The following is a 24,575-nucleotide window of genomic DNA, read 5'->3' on the forward strand; positions in this document are numbered from 1 at the left end:
AATGGTAGAATGTCTGTCCCGCGGCGGCATGTGAAAATACGACATACTGAAGATAGATCATTAAAGTCATCCCAGAATTAACACTTCACTCGAAAATGATTTCATGGTTACGCGTATCCCGAGTAACTTATTACGGCATCCGAGGCTGTTTATAACAATAATACCGACGCTACGCGACAGGTGGTGCACTAATCAGCGTCTGGAGAGAACTGGGGCCTTTTTCTCTCGCGCAGCGTTCTTATATATAAAGCCACGGTGCGGACGGCTAAGGGAACGCCTGATCAAATCCGCTTTCCCGACTAGCTGGGCTAGTAATGCACCACTTTAACTTATTGAATAAATCATTGCTTCCTTTGCTGAAGTCCGATGAAGCTCTCAATTTAAATGTGCAATCAGCACATAGGTAAGTAATCATAATAAAAGTCTGACGTGGCTAAGTCAAATATTTTGGGCGAGAGAATTAATTTAATTACACTACACGCAGTATACGAGCTCTGAACTTGCCCTTTGGAGATACGCTATCGCTATAGTTTTATAGTTATTCAGTTGAAACTTCTCACATCTTAATGATTATAGCGGATCTCCCTTCTACTTAAATTTAAACATCCCAGCTTTATTTATTCGACTACTTAATCTATCGTGCTTCATTAATTTTTAAGACAAAAACCAGAAAACTATGAATTTCAACTAAAATTTTAATTTGTGGGATCCAGAATATTGTTTCTACTAAATTATTATGAAAAAGGAATCTAAATATTAATTTTTAAGTTTCTAGCTCTTTTCTGTTGCGCCAATGATTTTTACAGAAAAATGTCCAAATTTCGAAAATGGTTAAAGTTATTGAACTGATATTCAACACATATTGATTTAGTATTACTCATGACACGCGAGAAACGTTTCAGGTTATTTACTCGATTTTTAAAGTATTGTGCAACATTTATGACGTCAGAGCTAGTTACAGCGGACTGGCTAGCACACAATGGAAAGACTGATGTGAATTTTATACGGTGTGAGTAGGCTGCTTCCCTACACTACGACTCATCGGACTACACTACAAGCTGCTAATCGACTATTGCCCAAAAAAATCAAATGCGTCTAAGCACTATGGGACTTAACATCTGAGGTCATCAGTCCCCTAGACTTTGAACTACTTAAACCTAACTAACCCAAGGACATGACACACATCCGTACCCGAGGCAGGATTTGAACCTGCGACAGTAACAGCCGTGTGGTTCCAGACTGAAGCGCCTAGAACCGCTCGACCACTGTGGCCGGACTATTGCCCAGTTACTGTGCTCCGTAAGATGATGTCAGCCAATTTTCCGCGTTTAGTTTTATGCGAATTTGACAGAGCAAGTTAACCGAGAATTTTTTATCCAAGGACACTGTCACGAAAGACTTCGAAGACATATCAATTTGTGTGCTGTTTGACCAACTGATGTCGGTGGCTTTGTACGACGCTGTGAACAATAACCTGTTGTGAGATCCCGAACTCCTGATGTCCTCTGCATGCATCCACAACTTCAGATATCCATTGCATGCAACTACCTTCCCAATGTTCGTTCGGAAACAGGTTGAGGTAGACCCATAATCACTAGCAGCAGCAATTCCTGTCGGATTTTAGTCATATAACGCAACAGGAATGATCGACTTAAATTTAAACAGTGCAAATGACCATGGAATCAATTGGTGATATAATCTTGTTATGTTACACTGAATTACTTTAAGTAAATTTTTTGTAAACCCTTGTCGCCGGTTTTGTAATGGCCTCGTCGCTATTGCTGTGGAGATCGAGTTGCCACTCTTTCTACGGTAGGCCGACTTTGTGAGTACGTGAAACAGCTTCTGCTGCAGTACACAGCTAAGACAGTTTCTCCCTGCCACTATTACACAGCTATGCCGCGGGGTCAGGTAACAGGACAGGAGAACGAAGGTTCTACAAGGCTCCAACAAATTAGCAACAAAGCCATACAAATGATTTTAAAAGGTTTACTTATCTTCGCGGCTAGTTGAATAATGAAGTCTGCAACACTGCTTGTAATACGTGTAACACAAAAATAGCCCACAATGGTTAAGTGCAAATAATCGTATGTAAACTTCACAGTATATAGCAAATGCAATTTACGAGGGTAACCCCAAAAGTAAGGTCTCCTATTTTTCTATAAGTACATAGACCTTTTTATTTCTACAATCGTTTACATCAGTTTACATTTTGAACATTTAGCTATTTTTCGACAAAATAACAATTTCTGTCGATGCATTTTTGTATAAGCTGTAGCAGTTTTTGTATGCCCATGTCATACCAGATCACCGTCATGCTGTTCAGAAAGTTAGGAACTGGCGTGATTGTTGTTTTGTCTCAGGTGTAAAGTGGTATGCCCAGGTTTCGTCACCCGTGACAATTGAGTCCAGAAAGTTGTCCTGTTCGGCTGCAAGGCGGTGCAGAAATGAGCGGAAAGCATCAACTCGTTGCCTCATGTGGTCCTCTCAGTCAGCATAAGTGGCACCCATCTTGCGCACACCTTCCGGTAGTTCAGTGTTCCCCTTTAAAATTTTGTGAGCGGTGCTTCGGGAAACCTCGGGAACCAACGTGCAGAGATCATCCAGGGTGATACGCCGATCTTCACGCATGCTTTGCTCAACCTTCAACACTGTCTCCTCAGAAACTGACGGTCTCCCGCTCCTTTGTTCGTCGTGAATTTCAGTCCGCCCAGCTGCAAACTCTCTAAACCACTTACGAACATTTTTTACCTTTATTTTAGTGTCTGATCACATACAAATTACCTGATCTTCATATCTGCATGCAAAGGCTCTTTATTCAAGAAATGTTGCCGAAATTACCCTTGAGCACATGAATATTTCAGCTAGAAGTCGGCGAAGAAGCAACGCTCCCCCCCCCCCTTTATTCTGAGTTATCAGTCTTCTGACTGATCTGATGTGGCCCACCAAGAATTCATCTCCTGTGACAACCTCTTCATATCAGAGTAGCACTTGCACCTACTTCTTCTACACTCCTGGAAATTGAAATAAGAACACCGTGAATTCATTGTCCCAGGAAGGGGAAACTTTATTGACACATTCCTGGGGTCAGATACATCACATGATCACACTGACAGAACCACAGGCACATAGACACAGGCAACAGAGCATGCACAATGTCGGCACTAGTACAGTGTATATCAACCTTTCGCAGCAATGCAGGCTGCTATTCTCCCATGGAGACGATCGTAGAGATGCTGGATGTAGTCCTGTGGAACGGCTTGCCATGCCATTTCCACCTGGCGCCTCAGTTGGACCAGCGTTCGTGCTGGACGTGCAGACCGCGTGAGACGACGCTTCATCCAGTCCCAAACATGCTCAATGGGGGACAGATCCGGAGATCTTGCTGGCCAGGGTAGTTGACTTACACCTTCTAGAGCACGTTGGGTGGCACGGGATACATGCGGACGTGCATTGTCCTGTTGGAACAGCAAGTTCCCTTGCCGGTCTAGGAATGGTAGAACGATGGGTTCGATGACGGTTTGGATGTACCGTGCACTATTCAGTGTCCCCTCGACGATCACCAGTGGTGTACGGCCAGTGTAGGAGATCGCTCCCCACACCATGATGCTGGGTGTTGGCCCTGTGTGCCTCGGTCGTAAGCAGTCCTGATTGTGGCGCTCACCTGCACGGCGCCAAACACGCATACGACCATCATTGGCACCAAGGCAGAAGTGACTCTCATCGCTGAAGACGACACGTCTCCATTCGTCCCTCCATTTACGCCTGTCGCGACACCACTGGAGGCGGGCTGCACGAAGTTGGGGCGTGAGCGGAAGACGGCCTAACGGTGTGCGGGACCGTACCCCAGGAGCAACAGTGTCCCTAATTTGCTGGGAAGTGGCGGTGCGGTCCCCTACGGCACTGCGTAGGATCCTACGGTCTTGGCGTGCATCCGTGCGTCGCTGCAGTCCGGTCCCAGGTCGACGGGCACGTGCACCTTCCGCCGACCACTGGCGACAACATCGATGTACTGTGGAGACCTCACGCCCCACGTGTTGAGCAATTCGGCGGTACGTCCACCCGGCCTCCCGCATGCCCACTATACGCCCTCGCTCAAAGTCCGTCAACTGCACATACGGTTCACGTCCACGCTGTCGCGGCATGCTACCAGTGTTAAAGACTGCGATGGAGCTCCGTATGCCACGGCAAACTGGCTGACACTGACGGCGGCGGTGCACAAATGCTGCGCAGCTAGCACCATTCGACGGCCAACACCGCGGTTCCTGGTGTGTCCGCTGTGCCGTGCGTGTGATCATTGCTTGTACAGCCCTCTCGCAGTGTCCGGAGCAAGTATGGTGGGTCTGACACACCGGTGTCAATGTGTTCTTTTTTCCATTTCCAGGAGTGTATTATTTGCTGGATGAATTCCAATCTCTGTCTTCCTCTAAAGATTTTACCCTCTATCGCTCCCCCTAGTACTACGAACGTTATTCCGTGATATCTTAACAGATGTCCTACCGTCCTGTCCTTCTTCTTGTCAGTGTTTTGCATACATTCCTTTCCTGTCCGATTCCACGCAGAACCCCCTCATTCCTTACCTTATCAGTCCGTCTAATTTTCAACAGTCTTTGTAGCACAACATCTCAAATGCTTCGGATCTCTTCTTTTCCGGTTTCCCCATCGCCGATGCTTTATTACCATGCAATGCTATACTCCAAACGCACATTCTCAGAAATTTCTTTCCCAAGTTAGTGCCTATGTTTGATACTAGTACCTTTCTCTTCTCTAGTTAGCGATAATGTGCTTTTTATGTCCTCCTTTCGCCATTCATCATGGGTTATTTTGCTGTGTGGATAGCAGTCTTCCTTAACTTCATCTACTTCGTAATGACCAACCTGATGTTAAGTTTCTCGTTGTTATCAATTCCGCTATTTCTCATAGCATTCGTCTTTCTTCGATTTTCTCTCAGTCCATTTTCCGTACTAATTAGACTATTCATTCCGTTCAGCAGATCCTGTAAATGGAAATTTGTGGTATGGTCTTATGGGATCGAACTGCTGAGGTCATCGGTCTCTAAGCTTACACACTACTTAATCAAACTTAAACTAACTTTCCCTAAGGACGACACACACACCCCTGCCCGAGGGAGGACTCGAACCTCCGATGGGTGGAGCAGCGCGGACCGTGACAAGACGTCTGAGACCGCTCGGCTACTCCGCACGGTGACCCTGTAATTCTTTTTCACTTTCACTGAGGACAGCAATGACATGAACGAATCTCATCACTGATAGCCTTTCACCTTGAATTTTAATTTCGCTCGAATTTTTCTTCTTTTTCTGTCACGGCTTTTTCGATGTGCAAGGGGCAGTAGGGGCGAAAGATTGGAACTCTCTCACAACCTTTTTAAGTCGAGTACTTTATTCTTGGTCTTCCACTCCTGTTGTTCGCTCTTGGTTCTTGTACCTATTGTATATTACGCTTGTTTCCCTATATCGTACCCCTATACTATTTTTCTCAAAATTTCGAACATCTTGTACTATTTGACATTGTCGATCGCTTTTCCCAGCTCAACAAATTCTATGAAAGTGTCTTGATCTTTCTTTAGTCTTGCTTCCATTACGAACCGCAATGTCAGAACAGCCACTCTGGTGGCTTGCCTTTCCTAAAGCCATACTAATCCTCATCTAACATATCCTCAATGTCCTTTTCCTCTTACCTTTATATATAGTCTCTTTTAACTGGACGTAGTTTTGCGCCAGTCTCAAGTTATTCGCTTCCACAGGGTTGACGTTAGGTCTGTACATCAACTCCGTCAGAAGATTAAACTATTGCCCTTCTTGTATGTTGGGAAACAAGCTGCAGACATGAAAGTACGATAATTTAGCGCTATTTGAGATGAGTACATTTTTATTTTAGATTGAAAGACAATTCCTTGGCTTGAATTTTATCTTACTATCAACTAACTTGTCCAATTTGCTATTCTGTATGGAGCTGTGAATGACGATACAACTGGATAGAAGGGTACGCCATGCTGATGCAGGTTTCTATGACTCTACTGTCTGTGCACTACAAGGGTAATATTAGTAATCAGGTTTGCTTCAAAAGTAGAAACTATACTTTTGCAAGAATTTGTTACACATGTAATCTCATCCTCCGAATAATTTACCAGGGTCTTTGGGAAGGGCTTGGAAGGCCATGGTTGTCAGAAAACAATCGAAATTTCTTTTCAAATAATCTCGCTTGTTCAAAAGCACAATATAGTAATCTTTGTTTTATTTTGAGACAACGATATCATGCTGATGTGATTTCTTTATAAACATCTTTGAGTTCAAATCTGTAGGTCTTGCAGTATTACACTCAAATGTTGTTCTTTTCTTGAGTGTATGAGCACCTGAATGTTTTGCAGTACTTTCTTCAGCTAAAAAGTATTCAGCATCCGGTACATTCATTACATGTATTTCTTTTTGTGATGGGAGGTAGAAACGAGCGCATTTAAAACCTTTATCAAGTACATTTTGTTCATTTGCCGCAAGGACAAGGATCGACAGGTTAATGACACTTTGTTACTACTTCCGTTTTCTATACGAGGTTAGAAGTGCACTTAGGTGGGTGCTACCGGCTCGTCGGCATCAGACACACAACACCAAAAGGATAACTACGAAATATGAAAAGTTGAGAACCTTACTAGAAACACAACAAAGTGTTGCAGCTTCACAATAGAGAAGGAAGCTGTTCTAAGTAAAGCAGACTTTGATTTATGCAGGATGAATCAGAAGGCACACAGTTCACAGTTGCAATAACCAATGTGCCAGTGACTGAACTGACGAGAGAAACAGTGAGCTTCTGCTCGGTACAGTAGTTGCCTCAGTGTATGAAATAATGTAATATTACAGTGAAGATATTCTGATTTCTGTTCTTTAGGTATCAAGCAGAAAGAGAATTTATATTTTTATTGTGAGAAGAAGGAATTTGTGCGAAAGAAACTGACAGGAAAATGTTCATTTAAACATATTTTTGCATCAAGACGTTCAGGTAAAAATGTCTTGATAGTTTATATGTGTATCATAGAAATAAGATCTCAGTTTGTTATAACCGCATCCGAATTAAAGATGCATCCAGAAACCATTTCTCCAATGAGACGGATAAGGCACATCTCTACATTTTTATTCTTTCATGGTTTCCAGAAGCAATACTTTTTGAATATCTATACGTTTTTATGGCCATTAAAATCCTTAAAATGAAACGTCGGAGACACATGTCATATATGATGCAAAATCCTGTGGAAAAGTTTTTCCCTGCAGTTGTCTCAAACTGAATTACCTACCTGACATGAATCAACCCGGGTAAAATATATTTCACGAACTTGATTTCAAAGAACAAAAAAGGACATGAAAATAATATCAATGTTGATTACCTTTTGGCTTGTCTGTGTATAATATTTGACCAAACTGTTCTTCATAAAGTTAGAGCTATCTAACAATAACTACGTCATTGCATTTTTGTAAACATTATCTCCATCTCGGAAATGCCTTACACAGAATGATTACTGCAAAAATAAAACTGCACAGTAATATGTCTTGTTTTATTTCAGCGTTTTTGTGGACACATAAAGCAAAAAAGGCACTAACCTACTTTTGATGTTCATCTGTTAATTTACGATCAGAAACCGTAAAGTGTTGAAGAAATTTCCATTTTACGCAGGAAAAAGAAATGTCATAGGCTCGACGTACTCGAAGAGCTGGAGATTTTCAAGTATGTTACTAAGAAAGATGGCCTCGCCCTGAACGAACAGTTATAATTACGTAAGAAAAAATTTTTCAATGGCTTTAATGCACTGCTCGCAGGTTTTTGATTCCTTTATTTTTTACTGTGTTTTCATGTCTCTAGTTCCGAAACATCTTTTTTTTCCAAATCTCATGTAGATGTGTACTATTAAAGCTTCCTTCACGCAGATTTTTTTGGACTGTGCAGCTATTTGTGTAACCATTCCAGAATGTTCTGAACTTTACGTTCAAAATGGTTGAAATGGCTCTGAGCACTATGGGACTTAACTTCTGAGGTCATTAGTCCCCTACAACTTAGAACTACTTAAACCTAACTAACCTAAGGACATCACACACATCCATGCCCGAGGCAGGATTCGAACCTGTGACCATAGCGGTCGCGCGGTTCAAGACCGTAGCGCCTAGAACCACTCGGCCGCTCCGGCCGGCGAACTTTACGTAATGAACATTTCAGTAAAGCGTAATAAGTGGTTCTTAGTTGTAGTTCATTTACTTGATTACTCTGTATTTTGAACCATACATTAAGCTCTCATACTTCAAAATTTTTAAGTAAAGAACTGTTGTTTAATTCGATTATTTGTGTTATAATGTCCCAAATGGGCATCAGTCACGTCCGCGCCCGATAGGGTGCGCAACTCGTGTCTTGTTTTCGTACCATCAATGTAAGCCACTGGGCCGTTTAGTCTAAAGTTCCTTGTAAAAACTGGAACGCTTTTAATTTTTGACTGGAGCATGTCTGCTCTAAACTTTGACTATTGCCTTCTCGCTGTGTAACTTTGTGTGAGTAACCTTTCTATGTTACGACATTTTTCAACTTCGTTAATGTTTGTGTCAAACTTACTTTTTTATTTTTTATTTTATAGGCCTTGTAAATTTTCATTCTGATGAAGGTATCCTTAGATGTGTCGAAACACAGGTAAATGTATTAAACAATTATTTGCAACTGGTTAGTTGTGTTACTTCTCAAGTGAAACTTATGTACGGTTGCTGAAAGACAGACATGCTCAAAATGGTAACAAATGGCTTATTTCATTTTAGAGAGTTGACAATAGCTGGCCCCTGTGGCCGAGCTGTTCTAGGCGCTTCAGTCCGGAACCACGCGACTGCTACGGTCACAGGTTCGAATGCTGCCGCGGGCATGAATGTGTGGGATGTCCTTAGGTTAGTTAGGTTTACATAGTTCTAAGTCTAGGCAACTGATGACCTCAGATGTTAGGTCCCATAGTTCTTAGAGCCATTTGAAATTGACACTATGCAAGGGGGCTTAATTAAAAAGAAATGACTTATATTAATGAATAAATGCAATAATTTTACTAGCTGTGTGACCGATTACGAAGTCTCGTAACCGGTTGACCTTGACTAGTATTAGCATGCAATCTGACTGCATAAAATAAAAATAAAGAATGACAAGGAATTTCCATTAACAAAGTTAATTAACTAAGTACCTTGCAACTATAAAAGCTACGAAATAACAAACCACAAGTGTAACTTTTCTGTGTGTGGTAGTGTGACTCAACGTACATGAATCTGGCTCGGTTCTTTCTCAATACGACAAAATGTTTTAAAACACCATTTACAATGAACTAATTGAAAAACCAGAAATACTATAATTGCACACAGAAACCAGAATTCCAAGTCTAATAAATGAACATGAGCCAGATGATTTGTTGACTGTTCCTGTGAGCAGGAGGGATTATTATTAAAGAAAGCTGTAATACCTTTTTACCTCATTATAAATTGATGAAAATATTCCATTAAACCAGCATCATAAATCAAAAGCCCATCTCCTTTATAAAATATATTCTGACAAACGCATCTTCTTCCATCCATACATTACACCAACCGAACAGTACAACATTTCAGTCAACACTCAGATCGTCTACTCTCTCGCCCAACAGAACAACGACTGCTCTCGACATCCTCTGAACTGTTGTTGATAATTCTTCCCGGTTATATGGCCGTGGTCCATGGAATACTTCTATTCCTAACGTTTCGTCCAATACTACGTTGGACATCCTCAGAGGTATGGCTGGTCCTGTTGAGTCCTGCCAACTGACGAGTCGGGCTTTTTTTTTTTTTTTTTTTTCTTTATTGAATTTCAATTCCCCCCGAAGGGGGCGGGCTGGCAGCAGCTTAGGACGCCGCTCTGCAGCCTACAGGTTTTCTGACAAAGAGCAGGAGAATAAATAATAATAAAAAACAGGCGATAAAATCGGGGACTCATTGAGTAACAAGGTGAAAAGAAAATGGGGAAATGAAAACAAACAACAGAGGGATGATGAAGCGAATAAAAATACATACGGAGCAGACAGGGGAAACAATAGACAATTAAAAAAACACGGCGACAGTCTGGATTCTGTTCGCAAAGTATATAAAACGCACACCCAGCGACAGCATGGTTTCTGTTCGCAACACAACACTGAATAGTCACTAGAACACAGCACGAAAAAGTCGGCAAAGGTGACACCACAGTCGAGAGCAGGTGGGGGGAAACTGAACAGGAGATGGGAAAACAAAAAGGGGGGGAAAGGAGAGTAAAAGCGAAGGGGGGGGGGAACCGGGAAAGGAGCTGATGGAGGATGAGGACCCATAAGAGGGGTGGGGGGCAGACGCGACAGGGAGGGGGGGTAGGCAGAGGAGGGGAATACAAAAGGACTGGGGGGAGAAGGGAGGTAGGGAGAGGTGTAGTGGGGAGGAAACAGGACGGAAGGGGGGGGGGAAGAGGGAGCCCAGGGAAAGGACAGAGGAAAGGAGGGGGAGGGAGGATCAGAGTTGATAGGAAGGATAAATGGAGGGAGAGAGGGCATCATCCGGGAGGGGGAGTCGACGGAAGCCACCTTGGGAAAGGAGATGGAGGGTGTAGAGATGGAGGGTAGGGGGGACACAACGGTGAAGACGGGGCAGGGGGCGAGGATGGGAGAGGAGAGGAGCAACCAGGGGGTGAGGGGGTGCAAGACGGCGGGAGGTGTAGAGGATGCGGATATGTTCGAGGAAGAGGAGCAGATGGGGGAAAGGAATGAGATCATAGAGGAGCCGCGTGGGGGACGGGAGGCGGATACGGAAGGCGAGGCGGAGTGCATGACGCTCAAGGATGTGGAGGGACTGATAGAATTTGGGGGGGGCAGATATCCAGGCAGGACTGGCATAACAGAGGATGGGACGGATTAAGGATTTGTAGGTGTGGAGGACGAGTCGGGCGTCGGAGAGCGGCCTAAATACCGAGGAAAGTGGGCGTTGTCTAGCTTGCACATAGTAGCAGAGAGAAAACTAGTCAAAGATAAAATGTAATTATCGATATTAGTCCGTCATATTATCGATAGTTACATTTTATCTTTGACTAGTTTTCTCTCTGCCACTATGTGCATGCTAGACCACACCCACTTTCCTCGGTATTTAGGCCGCTGTCCGACGCCCGACTCATCAGTCGGCAGGACTCAACAGGACCAGCCATACCTCTGAGGATGTCCAACGTAGTGTTGGACGAAACGTTAGGAATAGAAGTATTCCATGGACCACGGCCATATAACCCGGAAGAATTATCAACAACAGTACCATCCGGTCGTGAAAGCTTTCATTGTATGATCCTCTGAACTACTACTGCTTCCAGTGCATGCGGCGGAATAATAATCTTTGGCGCAATCTCTGGCGCTGTGACTCAGTGTAACCACCTTTCAACTAATGCCATGCCTGTAATTTTAGAACTATACACTCGTCACAATCAGCCGATCATTGAGGTCAGTGACCCTTTCAAGACGTGATTGACGACTGATTTGGATGCTAGCTTATGACTTGCCGCCACGACGTGCAACTGACTTGGACAGTAGTAACTGGTTTAAGCTAGCGCCCGCCCTTCCAGCTGGGAGGCGGCGGCTGCTGCGGACAGCCGGTTGGCGCGGCACGTGCGGCTCGCTCCGGAAGTGTGCCACGTGTGTCGCTCGGCGCTGTTTGCCGACCTACGTGCAAACATCGGTGTCCGGCCCAGGCGGGCACGTAGCGCTGTTTGAAGGCTCGCGGGAGCAGCGCCGGCCGCACAGAGGGGCCCCCTGTGCGCCTCGCGGTACCTCCGCCCGAAGTACAAGCGCGCTCTGACGCGCCTTCCCTGCGCTCTCTCACGCCGGTGGCCTACTTCGACCCGAGGATGCACTCCCTAGGGCTGTGTGCCTACACACTGAATCTTTCATCTCGGCCGTTGGCGTCGGCAGCGCTGGGAAAGTTTTTTTACGGCGTGCGTTTATGTCGACGGAGAGATTACTCCGAGCAAGAATTACGTAAGCTGATGGCCCCGAATGGCTCCCCGGGACGTGCGCCACGGATGTGGGTCGAGAAACGCCGCGCAAGATATTGCCAGAGGACGGTAAAGTTCTTGTCGTCATCTAACTTCCGTACACCGGAGAAATTGTTTAATTTCCAACAAAGTATCTCGGGAGGACTCGCTGTCCCATTTCCCAACAGCGTTTGCATCTCCGTGTAAAAACTTTGTGACTCGGTGCAACTATTCGCATAAACTTATCTGTAAAGCAATATACTGCGGTCACGATGGTTTGCGCACATTCCACACAGAAACACTAACGACGACTTACAGCTTGTTTTTACAGTACTTACAAATAAAGACTTCTGTGAAATCCCAGACTACCAAAGTAAAGTGTCAGAGTTTCAGTATGAATGAATCATTCCACACAGAAACACTAACGACGACTTACAGCTTGTTTTTACAGTACTTACAAATAAAGACTTCTGTGAAATCCCAGACTACCAAAGTAAAGTGTCAGAGTTTCAGTATGAATGAATCATTTCTCTTAACTTTCAATATTCACTCAAGAAATAATACGTGGGTTTGATTTACATATCAGAACGCTGAAACCGTCAGATTTTGACAGTCATGAAAATAACATGTTTCGGGAGATACAGTGGGAAGAATGTAAACTATATAGAACATACAGGTGACGTGCAAGCCACGTGAACTTCAACCAAAAATATTACATAACGGGTGATTTCAGATTGACTGGGAGAGAGTAGCTATGCACTCTGTGGCGCACAGTGCTTCTCTCTGTATTTTGCAGATAAACTATGAAGGAAACTAAGTAACTCACTATGGTGTCAATTATCCGACTAGATGGACAGGAAACGAAATAGCGCACTCTGGTGTTAATTACCCGGCTGGATGGACCTTTATTGAATTCTGTATGAGACGCCAATGGAGTCTGTTTCCGGAAGTCAGCCGTTTTGTGAATTTTTGAAATTCTGAAAGTTAGTGAGTGGAGAAACTCGAAATAAGTTACACACGAACGCTAATTATTGTTGTATAAGAAGAGTATGGAAAAACACATCGTTGTTTAATTTGAGAAGGTAATTACAATATTTTCACGCGAGTGATACTGTGTATATGAATCCCGACGTTTTGCCCGTTGGAATATACGTTCGGACAGATGAATTTTGGTAGAAAATCCACGAGGCTGCGAACGGTTAGATCTTCTCAGAGACGTTTTGTTCACTGCAAAAGTGTTTTCCTTCTTTTTGAAAGTTGCCTTGGACGGATAATACAGGGGTTGGATAAAAAGTAGTGGCAACACTGTTATGTAATGACCGACGTGCAACATAGGCGTCGTTATGCAGTTGTAGAGGAATTACTCAATCGCTGCCACAGAGAGGTTGAGAGCTCCTACACCCGGTCGTGCGAAAGGCATTAGAGCCGCTCCTGGCCCGTGGAGCATGCGCCGTGATTAGATGGTACCAAAGTGATAGTAATTCTGGTTCACAGTACCCACTGGTTAGGAACACCACGTTGTAAAGCAGGGGCTGACGATCATAGCAGCTTCGGCCCACACTGCGAAGAAAGCGACGGTATCTTCTGGCACTGCATCCCATCACTCTTCGCAATAATGTACAGTGGTAACCGTTCAGGATAATGATGTTGTTTTCCTTGTATGGCGCTCAACTGCCCTGTCATCAGCGCACGTACAAAGTCCCATTTTTCTTCACACTTGAATTTTTACAGTCTGATCTAGCAAATGTCACGGATGACGATGATGATGAAATAATGAGTACAACACAAACACCCAGTTCCCGTGCAGAGAAAATCCCCAACCGGCCGGGAACTGAACCCGGGACCCCGTGATCCAGCGGCAGGAACCTCTTCGTGGCACTTGCTACAACACAAGAGAAGACATCGTCCGTGCCACAAGGCGGTCCTTGCATGGCGTCGACAGAGATGAACGCCTTGACTGCGTAGAACGCCTTCCAGCTGGATGAAGGAAGGTGGCAGGGATGCGGGTCGATTATATTGAAGGCATGTAATATGGGGAGCGTCTGTCAATAATATCTGACATGAATTGTGTTGCCCACTACTTTTTATCCAACGCTGGCACTACCAGATTCCAGTCTCGAGTGGTGTACACAACTTTCAAACATTCTATTGCGAGGAATCCAATTACTTACGTAGTTATGGCCTACGGCGAACTTCACTGCGGAATGTAGAGCATTAGAAGAACAATTTCGCTGATCTTCAGAGAGCAATTAGGATAAGGAAATGCCACTTAATAACAGGACTGATAATTACACGGGAATTACCTGAACACTTAGGACATTAGCTTTCATACCGCGAGCAAATTCCAGATAATATTAAACAAATAGCTTCAATTAAATTCTAAAGAACAAAATAATTAAACAAATTAACATCAACATTTTTATATATATGACAGACAATAATCAAAGCGACGGAAGGGGCATCCACCCACTCACTACCACAAACACTGCCAAATATGGATTAAAATTCCGAACCCGTGAAGGCACAGGATAAGGCCAGCAATAAGAAGGTACAGTAGAGTGTCGATTTTCCGAACTATCTGAGGTACAGGGGTGTTCGGAAGATCTCAATAACGACTTGATCAGTGGGCTGTAATAATGAGATTACATAAGGTGGACCGAGCGAGGTGACGCAGTGGTTAGACACTGGACTCGCATTCGGGAGGACGACGGTTCAATCCCGCGTCCGGCCATCCTGATTTAGGTTTTCCGTGATTTCCCTAAATCGCTCCAGGCAAATGCCGGGATGGTTCCTTTCAAAGGGCACGGCCGACTTCCTTCCCCGTCCTTCCCTAATCCGATGAGACCGATGACCTCGCTGTCTGGTCTCCTTCCCCAAACCAACCAACCAACCAACATAAGGTGGAAGAAGCATGGAATTATGAACTCGTTCTTTTCGTTTAAGATATCACATGATTGATGATTGATGCATTGTCAAGGAGTAGTAATGTTTGGACCCTTTCGCCATTCCTTAACAGATCAACTTACCTAGAGGGAACAAAAACTTCCATTCACCATTCCGTGAAAATCGTAATACCCATCCAGGCGTTCTTCTGTGCGCTGTAAACAGCAGGCATAGCATGCATATTGACGTGTTTGAAACCACACGGTTTCTTACTTTTACCAATGATGAGCATAGGCAATTGGTGGCTACCAGTAGCGTTAGCAAAATCTGAACCAGTAATGCGATCCTTGCTGAGGACCAGACGCTGCTGATTCACGACGTGAAGCAAAAGATTTCGTAGCAAAGCTTTCCAATTGAACTAAGTTTCGTGAGCACTGTAAATGTTTCTGACGCTAAAACCTTTTTCTCTCAGTACCTGCCTTAGTTTGGTTTTGGAAAAATCAGCAGACAGTTTTGTACTTGAAGCTCATGATATCATGTCCTGACTTACAGCACACAAGCTGAACGTGCTGTGTCAGTTGTACAACGATGCTGGTATGAGTGGTCACGTGAGCATTCTCACAACTGTAAACGAAGTTCTGGACGCTCATACAGCGCAGACGCATTCCAGGGTTGTCACATTGTGAGGACGGCAGTGACATCGTACAGCTACCACGGCACATGTAAGAGGGCTTATGAGTCCAAACGTATCAGTATGAACTGTTGCAAACCGGTTATTAGCTGTGGGACTTCAGGCACGCACGCCTCAAGTCTGTCTGCCAATCACGCCGCAAGATCGACGTGGACGGGTGGACTGGTGCCCTCAGAGTGTCACTTGGAATGGAGCGTCGTGGTCTCAGTGATGAAAGCTGATTCTGCCCGAACACAATGATGGTCTTTTGCACATACGACGTAGACCTCGTGAGCGTTGTCTTGTGGAATGCATTCGTCCAATACACTTAATCCCCATCCCAGGCCTTATGGTGCGGGGTGCAATAAGCAACAACTCTTGTTCACCTTTGGTATTTCTGGAGGGGACGCTACCCAACGCGCAGTACGTGAAGAACATTGCTAGACTTATTCTTTTGCCGTTCTTGCAATAGGAGGGCGATGTTCCAACAGAATAATGCTCGGCCATACACTCTCGTGAAACTCAATATACTCTGAAAGACGTGCAGCAACTTCCCTAGTCAGCATGATCTCCGGACTTTTCTACAATCGAGCATGTATGGGATATGATGGTACGAGAATTGACTTGTGCGACTCGTCAGCTAACAGCTCTTACAGCACTGCGTGAACAGCACGAGCGGGTGAGGTATAACGTATCCCAGGTCAGTGTTCAACACCTGTACAATCGTCTGATTGCCAGAGTCAGCGCCAGTATTGCCTCTCATGGAGGCTGCACGTCGTATTAATACGGGTGTTTCAGCACAGGCCAATACCTGGTACCACAGAACTGCTTGCGCGACATACGTAAATGTTATCATTTAATGTACTTCACATACACTGTTCCATCGATAAATCTTGAGTGTATTGGAAACCTCTAAAAGTTGCACTATTTTTTTTTTTCCAAGCGACTTGTCGATCCATCAGTAGAATCAAGCTTCGATATAGAATTTGTAATGCTCATCTTTTTTCTATCTCCGTTATTGGCGATTTAGCCACCTTATTAGATAACTTGGTTGCAGACGTACCTTCTTCTAATCTTACTTATCTCCCATAAAAAGGATAACAATTTTACGTTTAGGCATTTTATTTTGCAGATTTACTTTAGGCGACACAATTGACACAAGCGATAGCAACAAAGCGCAAACGTTTACTGTTTTCGGCAACTCGATATTGGTCGGGCTTTGTGCTGGGGGTGGGGGGGGGGGGGGGGGGGAGGAAACTTCCTGGAAGATTAAAACTGTGTGCCGGACCGAGTCTCGAACTTGGGACCTTTATCTTTCGCGGGTTAGTGCTCTACCATCTGACCTACCCAAGCACGACTGACGTCCCGTACTCACAGCTTTCCTTCTGCCAGTACCTCGTCTCATACCTTCCAAACTTCACAGAAGCTCTCCTGGTAGAGCACTTGCCCGCGAAAGGCAAAGGTCCCGAGTTCGAGTCTCGGTCCGGCACACAGTTTTAACCTGCCAAGAAGTTTCATATCAGCGAACACTCCACTGCAGAATGAAAATCTCATTCTGGCAGCAACAACAGTTCGGTTAACAAATCGATCGGTTGACCAACTTTCGGATAATCGACGCTCTACTGTACAGTCAATAAGTGAGAGTCATTCCGCTATCCGCCATGTCCACCACCTCTGGAGGTATCCGATGGAGAAGCAAACTAGGGAAACCCCCCTGACTTTTTTCCCTAATTCATGGAAATGAAAGTATCAGTGCACAGCTGTGCTTATAACGGGGGAAGTGCCGATTTAGGAATGTATAGTCATGGAAAAAAAGTATTCGTACACCATTGTTCGTGTAGAATTACTTTCCTTATTACAACTAAAGATCACAACCGGAGATAGTATTTGATAAACTAGCAGTATGAGGTTACCTTCCTAATATGGATATTTAAAAGGATTAACTAAATTAGCGTTCTGCAAAATGTAAATAAAAATTCTGGCTTCACACAGTGGCGAAATAAATATTCTTACATTACTAGTAATGTAAACACAGCCACGAATAACAAACCGTTTACAGAAAGGAACGGCTTCAGTAGCAAGCTGCACCTTGTGCGTGTTGGTACCTATACGGAGTGAATACGGTGCAACAGTAAAATTTGGCCGCAAAAGGACAGAAACAACGATAGAGGAAAGGCATTAATTGTCTCCCAATATGAAAAGGAAAAATCTGATATTGCTGGAATTAACCGGGCAACTGTGCAGTCGCTAATCGAGCGATTTAGTGAAAGAAATTCATTAATAGCAGAAAAAGCAGTCATCCACAGAGTCTAACGCAAAGAGAACAAAATGTTAGTAAGGATGATCGAAAAAGATCCTAAACTGACAGCTTCTGCGTTGTCTGCGCATGTTAATGATCGGTTGGGGAAAGCAATCAAACCAAAGGCTGCTCGCCGTATTTTAAGTAGAGCTGGTTATGCAGCTAGGGTACCGAGAAGAAAACCATACATCAGCAACAAGAACCTGAGCCTTAAATTTGCTCGAGATGCCAGAACTTTGGTGTAAAGACGACCAAATACTGAGCTGTATCCCAAACGAATATATCCCACAGTAAAGCATGGTGGTAGAGGAATGATGCTATGGCTACATCTGGTGCTGGGAAATTTGTTTTTGTTGAGGGTAACATGGAAAAATTTCGGGAATTTAAATATGCTAACGGAAAATCTGGAAAAAGCTGTTGATAGCTTGGGTTTAGCACAGATTACTACTTTCAACAAGGCAACGACCCTAAGCAAACTGAGGAAATTATTCGTCTGTGGTTCTTACACCATACTCCGTATCTATTCAAGGACTCAAATTATATATCTTTGAAGTACACTTGAAAGAATGGTCAGAAATCATGGAATACGAAATAAGACTGCTCTGAAACAATGCCTACAACAAGAATGGCCAAATATTACTACCAAAAAACTGGTTCATTCCTCGTCAAAGACGTTAACAGAAATAATACATACAAGACGAATGCCAACGAAGTATTAATATTGTCATTGCATTCATGCACGTTGTAATTTTCTTCGAATGTGTGAATTTTCCCGCCACTTCGTGAAACCAGTTGTTAAAAATTTTTATTTACGTTCTGCAGAAGGCTAATTTAGTTAACTCTTTTTATATATACAGATTAGGAAGGAAATTCCATGCTATTTTTGGAGGTGGTGCAGGGAGAAAGGAAAGGAATTATTGCTGTCAGCTGCATTGGGACTTTATGTGGAATCAGCGGCGACCAGGGAAAATAGGTGCCCAACTGGGGTTCGAATCCGCGATATCCTGCTAACTAAGCAGTTGCGTTAAACACACCACCATTCGGAAACAGTGGTTATCACAGCTGCTAGGACTGCCTCAGTACGCCAACCAGAAGACCTACATTCCCTCTGGCGCCATCTAATCGCAGTCCTCGTCCATGTTCTCCATGCGCACTACTTTAAGATTCCCATAGGAGATGGAATTTAACTATGCATCCGCAATGAAGGGGGTGGTTTCGTTGCCAATAGAGGCGAATCAATTGTACGAATGCGCACTGTCTGTTCTTTCGTACATGTCCAAAAGAACAGTCACCACGCATTCATACACTATGTGATCAAAAGTATACGGATACTTGGGTCGCGCCCTACATCGGTATTGCTGGAATTCAATATGGTGTTGGCCCACCCTTAGCCTTGATGATAGCTTCCACTTTCGCGGGCTTACGTTCAATCAGGTGCTGGAAGGTTTCTTGGGGAATGGCAGCCCATTCTTCAGGGAGTGCTGCGCTGAGGAGAGGTATCGATGTCGGCGTTCCAATACATCCCAGACGTGTTCTATAGTATTCAGCTCAGGACTCTGTGCAGGCCAGTCCATCAAAAGAATGTTATTGCCGTGTAACCACTCCGCCACAGGCCGTGCATTATGAAGAGGTCCTCGATCGTGTTGAAACATGCAATCGCCATCCCCGAATTGCTTTTCAACATAGGGAAGCAAGAAGTTGCTTAAAACGACAATGTAGGCATGTGCTGTGATAGTGCCACGCAAAACAAGGGCTGCAAGACTCCTCCATGAAAAACACGACCACACCATAAAATCACCGCATCCGAATTTTACTGTTGGCACTACACATGCTGGCAGATGACGTTCATTGGGCATTCGTCATAGCCGCGCGGGATTAGCCGAGCTGTCTAGGGCGCTGCAGTCATGGACCGTGCGGCTGGTCCCGGCGGAGGTTCGAGTCCTCCATCGGGCATGGGTGTGTGTGTTTGTCCTTAGGATAATTTAGGTTAAGTAGTGTGTAAGCTTAGGGACTGATGACGTTAGCAGTTGAGTCCCATAAGATTTCACACACATTTGAACATTTGAACATTCACCATACCCACTCCCTGCCACATTGTGTACCGTGATTCGTCGCTCCACCCAACGATTTTCCACCGTTCAGTCGTCCAATGTTTACGCTCCCTAGACCAAGCGAATCATTGTTTGGGATTTACCGGCGTCATGTGTGGCTTATGAGCAGCCGCTCGGCCATGAAATCCAAGTTCTCTCACGTCCCGCCTAACTGTCATAGTGCTTGCAGTGGATCCTGATGCAGTTTGGAACTCCAGTGTGATGGTCTGAATAGATGTCTGGCTATTACACATTACGACCCTCTTCAGCTGTCGGCGGTCTCTGTCAGTCAACAGACGAGATCAGCCTGTCCGGATTTTTGCTCTATGTATCCCTTCACTTTTCCACTTTTCCACTTCGGATACAGTGGGCCTAGGGATGTTTAGGAGCGTGGAAAACTCGCATAACGTATGACACAAGTGACACCCAATCACCGGACCCATCGAGGTGGCGCAGTGGTTAGCACACTGGACTCGCATTCGGGAGATCGACGGTTCAATCCCGCGTCCGGCCATCCTGATTTAGATTTTCCGTGATTTCCCTAAGTCGCTGCAGGCAAATGCCGGGATGGTTCCCTTGAAAGGGCACGACCGACGTCCTTCTCGTCCTTCCCTAATCCGATGAGACCGATACCTCGGTGTTAAGTCTCTTCCCCCAAACAATCCAATCCCAATCACGGGACCACGTTCGAAGTCCGTGAGTTCCGCAGAGCGCCCCAATCTGCTCTCTCACGATGTATAATGACTACTGAGGTCTCTGATATGATGTACCTGGCAGTACGTGGCAGCACAATGCACCTAATACGAAAAACGTAAGTTTTTGGGGGTGTCCGGGTACTTATGATCAAATAGTGTGTGACCCATACTGTTAGTTTACCAAATGGCACCTCTGGTTGTGATATTTGGTTCTAATAAATAAACAATAATGTATGAATACTTGCCGGCCCGTGTGGCCGAGCGGTTTTAGGCGCTACAGTCTGGAACCGCGCGACCTCTATGGTCGCAGGTTCGAATCCTGCCTCGGGGATGGATGTGTGTGATGTCCTCAGGTTAGTTAGGTTTAAGTAGTTCTAAGTTCTAGGGGACTGATGACCTCAGATGTTAAGTCCCATACTGCTTAGAGCAATTTGAACCATTTTTGGACTGATGACCTCAGATGTTATGTCCCATAGTGCTCAGAGCCATTTGAACCTTATAAATACTTTTTTCCATGACTGTAGGTTTGCGAACTTTCAGATTTTGATCATACCCGAAAAAGACTGTACTAACGCTCGCGACTCGCTGTTGCAGGGGAAGCAGTGCTCCACGTGGTGGCGCCGCCCCCCAGCCGCCCCTCCCGCCGGCGTAACGAGGCGTCGCCGCGAGGTGCGACGCCGCGGTCTCGCCTGCTGCCTGCCGGCTGCGCCGCTGCTCCGCTCGTTACCCGGGCGCGGCTGCGCGGGTAACCGGCGGCGCCGTTTCCGCTTAGCGGCCGCAGATAACCGCGAGCAGCCGGGCAGGGCCAGGCAGAGCGGCCGCGCGCGCTTGGAGGCCGTCCAAAGTTCACCGCTGTTTTATTGCCGTAATTTATGGCCGGCTCCCAAGTTAGCGGGCGCGCCTGACGTCGCCGGCCCACGGGCGTAAAACCCCGTCCTCCCGCGCCGTTTTGATGCGCTCTTTTACGCCGTGTAACCGACGCCGGACACCCTAGCCGACACCCTCCCGTGCCCTCCTGCCCGAGTTGCTGTCGTAATGTCGTAGCAACAGCGGGAGTTAGATTGTGGACCGTGAGTGCCTCTTACGACTTCACAGACGTCCAGGAACTTTGTACTTTCGATTGCTCCAGCAGGGAGGCATTTTATTGTACAACATCAAATTTAAGTAGGACAGTAAGGAGTATATAAGCAACACGATTTGTGGAAAGACGTTGTCAAGTGTATGGTGTAAAATGCAGTGCAAAAAAACTGTATGACAGTGTAATTGCGTAGGCTTTCGCGGCCAGAGTCAGTCGACATAAAAGTTTTCTGGGTTTGGTACCGCGCCATAATGTAAAAACTACTGCTGCTGGAGAAAAACTAACGTCTCGGCCACTATTGCAGCGGCCTTCTTCTGGGTCTAATAGTGTGACAGTCGTCATAAAAATTGGTCAAGTTGAGTAGGACTCGTGCACTGAAGTTTCCGTACAAATTATATATTCATATACAGTCAAAATCCGTTTTTAGTTAGAGCGCGTTCTTACTAGTTAGAACTAGTTTTTACTGAGTCACTTCGTCAAAACGTATTTTGCCTAGTTAAAACTAGTTTTAACTGAGTTTCGCTTTTGACCAGCAGTAAATTCTAGTTGTAACTAAGGCTATCAGTATCGACTAGTTCCAACTAGTAAGAACGCGTTCTAACTAAACCAGACAGAACTAGTTTTCACTAAATTTATTTAGGGGCAAATATTAAAATTAAGAGCAACTACGTGTTGATTGAAGTAAAACACAGCATTTTTGTATTGTGCAACGCCATATTTATTGGAATATTGATCATACATCCAAACAAATTCCAAATGGATCGGCCGGCCGCCGTGACTGAGCGGCTCTAGGCGCTTCAGTCCGGAACCGCGCGACTGCTACGTCGCAGCTTCGAATCCTGCCTCGGGCATGGATGTGTGTGATGTCCTTAGGTTGGTTAGGTGACTGATGACCTCAGATGTTAAGTCCCATAGTGCTGAGAGCCATTTGAACCAAATGGATGCGATACAACATTACCACCAACTGGTCAAACGGTGTTCGCTCTGTACAGTTTATGAAAAATCGTGCATGTCATTCTGGTATCAAGCAAATACCTTATAAAGCTATGTTTGTCACAGGACCACGAGTAGGACTTATGACTTCTAGTTTGCCTCTAGATGTTATTAAGAAGATACAAGATGAAGATGATCTTAAAGGGGCTTAAATAAAATTAATATGGTAGACCCAGTAAATGAGACACCTGATGAACTGGAACTATCACACGACTCAGAGGAGACAGCTATTATGGCTAGTAGCAATGGACGGATTACAGCTGCAGCCAGACAAGAAGATGCAGAAGCTTTGCCAAGTGCAAGTATACAACCTCCAACAACAGCAGCGGCCAATCAAGAGGATCCAGAAACCATACCTATTGCGAGTACAGAGTCTAAAATAACTCCAGCTTGTCACGAAGATCCAGAAGCTTAAGCTATTACGAAACGACAATCTCAAACACGAACAACTAGAGAAAACGCTCATGAAAACCTGACGAAACAGGCAAAAAGAATGACGATGCCTTCAGATTCAATACATGCCACTGTAGAAATCAGTGACGATGTAATTATACCGATTCCTGGTATCGACAGAGCAAAAGCAGATCTCCCTAATATTATTGGAGTTGTTCTTCAGAACGATGAACAGGGCTTGCACAAGACTGGAACGAAATATGGGATACTCGATAAATTGCACTGCAGGTATGTATTTCTGAACTGATTTCAATAATTGAGGACAAATGCCAGACATATTCATTAATTTATTGATTTAATGCTCTGAAAATATTGATAACTATTCAAGTAAATAATTAATATCTTAAGTTTTAATACTTACATTGTAATATATTTTATAATATGTATTAAATACCTAATCGCCTTTCAAAGAAGCTAATTAAAAGTTCTCTCCCAGATCCGAATTCGACGTGTACAAGGAGAAATTCTTGCTGCTGGAAGACGTGCCAGAGACAAAGGTACCATTAAGAACTGCTGCCAAGATGGCAGCCTTAGGATCAGGACAAGGATTTGTTCGCTGTGTGTGTAAGAGGGCATGTATTTCAAAAAGGTGCTTCTGTAGGAAAAAAGGAAACCTTTGTCACTCAAAATGTCAGGACAGTTTGCCTTGCAATAACAAATAACGGAAATTTAATTGTTTAATTATTTTGGTACGTTTCTCTTTTATTAGTACTGTAGCAACTTTTGTCAAATGTATGAGTAATTAATATACTTTTAATGTATGATTATTTTGTTTCCACTTTCGTAACTAATACTGTTAATATGGCTCTGTAATGTTCCTTAAAATGTTTCTTCATTGTATTTTTATTTTTGGATTCCTGTAGTTAGTATTAATGTCTGGGATGTATGATCAATATCCTCAATAAATATTGCATTTCACAATACAAAAATCCTGTTTTTTATTTCAATAAATATGTAGCTGCTCTTAATTTTAATATTTGCCCCTAAGTAAGTTTAGTGAAAACTAGTTCTGTCTGGTTTAGTTAGAACGCGTTCTTACTAGTTGAAACTGGTTGATACTGATAGCCCTAGTTACAACTAGAATTAACTTCTGGTCAAAAGCCAAAGTCAGTAAAGACTAGTTATAACTAGATAAAACGTGTTTCGACGAAGTGGCTCAGTAAAAACTAGTTTTAAATAGTAAGAACGCGTTCTAACTAAAAACGGGTTTTGACTGTAACACACACACACACACACACACACACACACACACATATATATATATATATATATATATATATATATATATATATATATATATATATATATACTGGCAAGAAATTGGCCCTGGGAATTACAAGACCACAATGGTTTCTCAGACTAGACCGGACATACAGACGGAAGC

The sequence above is a fragment of the Schistocerca piceifrons genome, chromosome 5, assembly GCF_021461385.2.
Source record: "Schistocerca piceifrons isolate TAMUIC-IGC-003096 chromosome 5, iqSchPice1.1, whole genome shotgun sequence".
NCBI classification, from domain to species: domain Eukaryota; kingdom Metazoa; phylum Arthropoda; class Insecta; order Orthoptera; family Acrididae; genus Schistocerca; species Schistocerca piceifrons.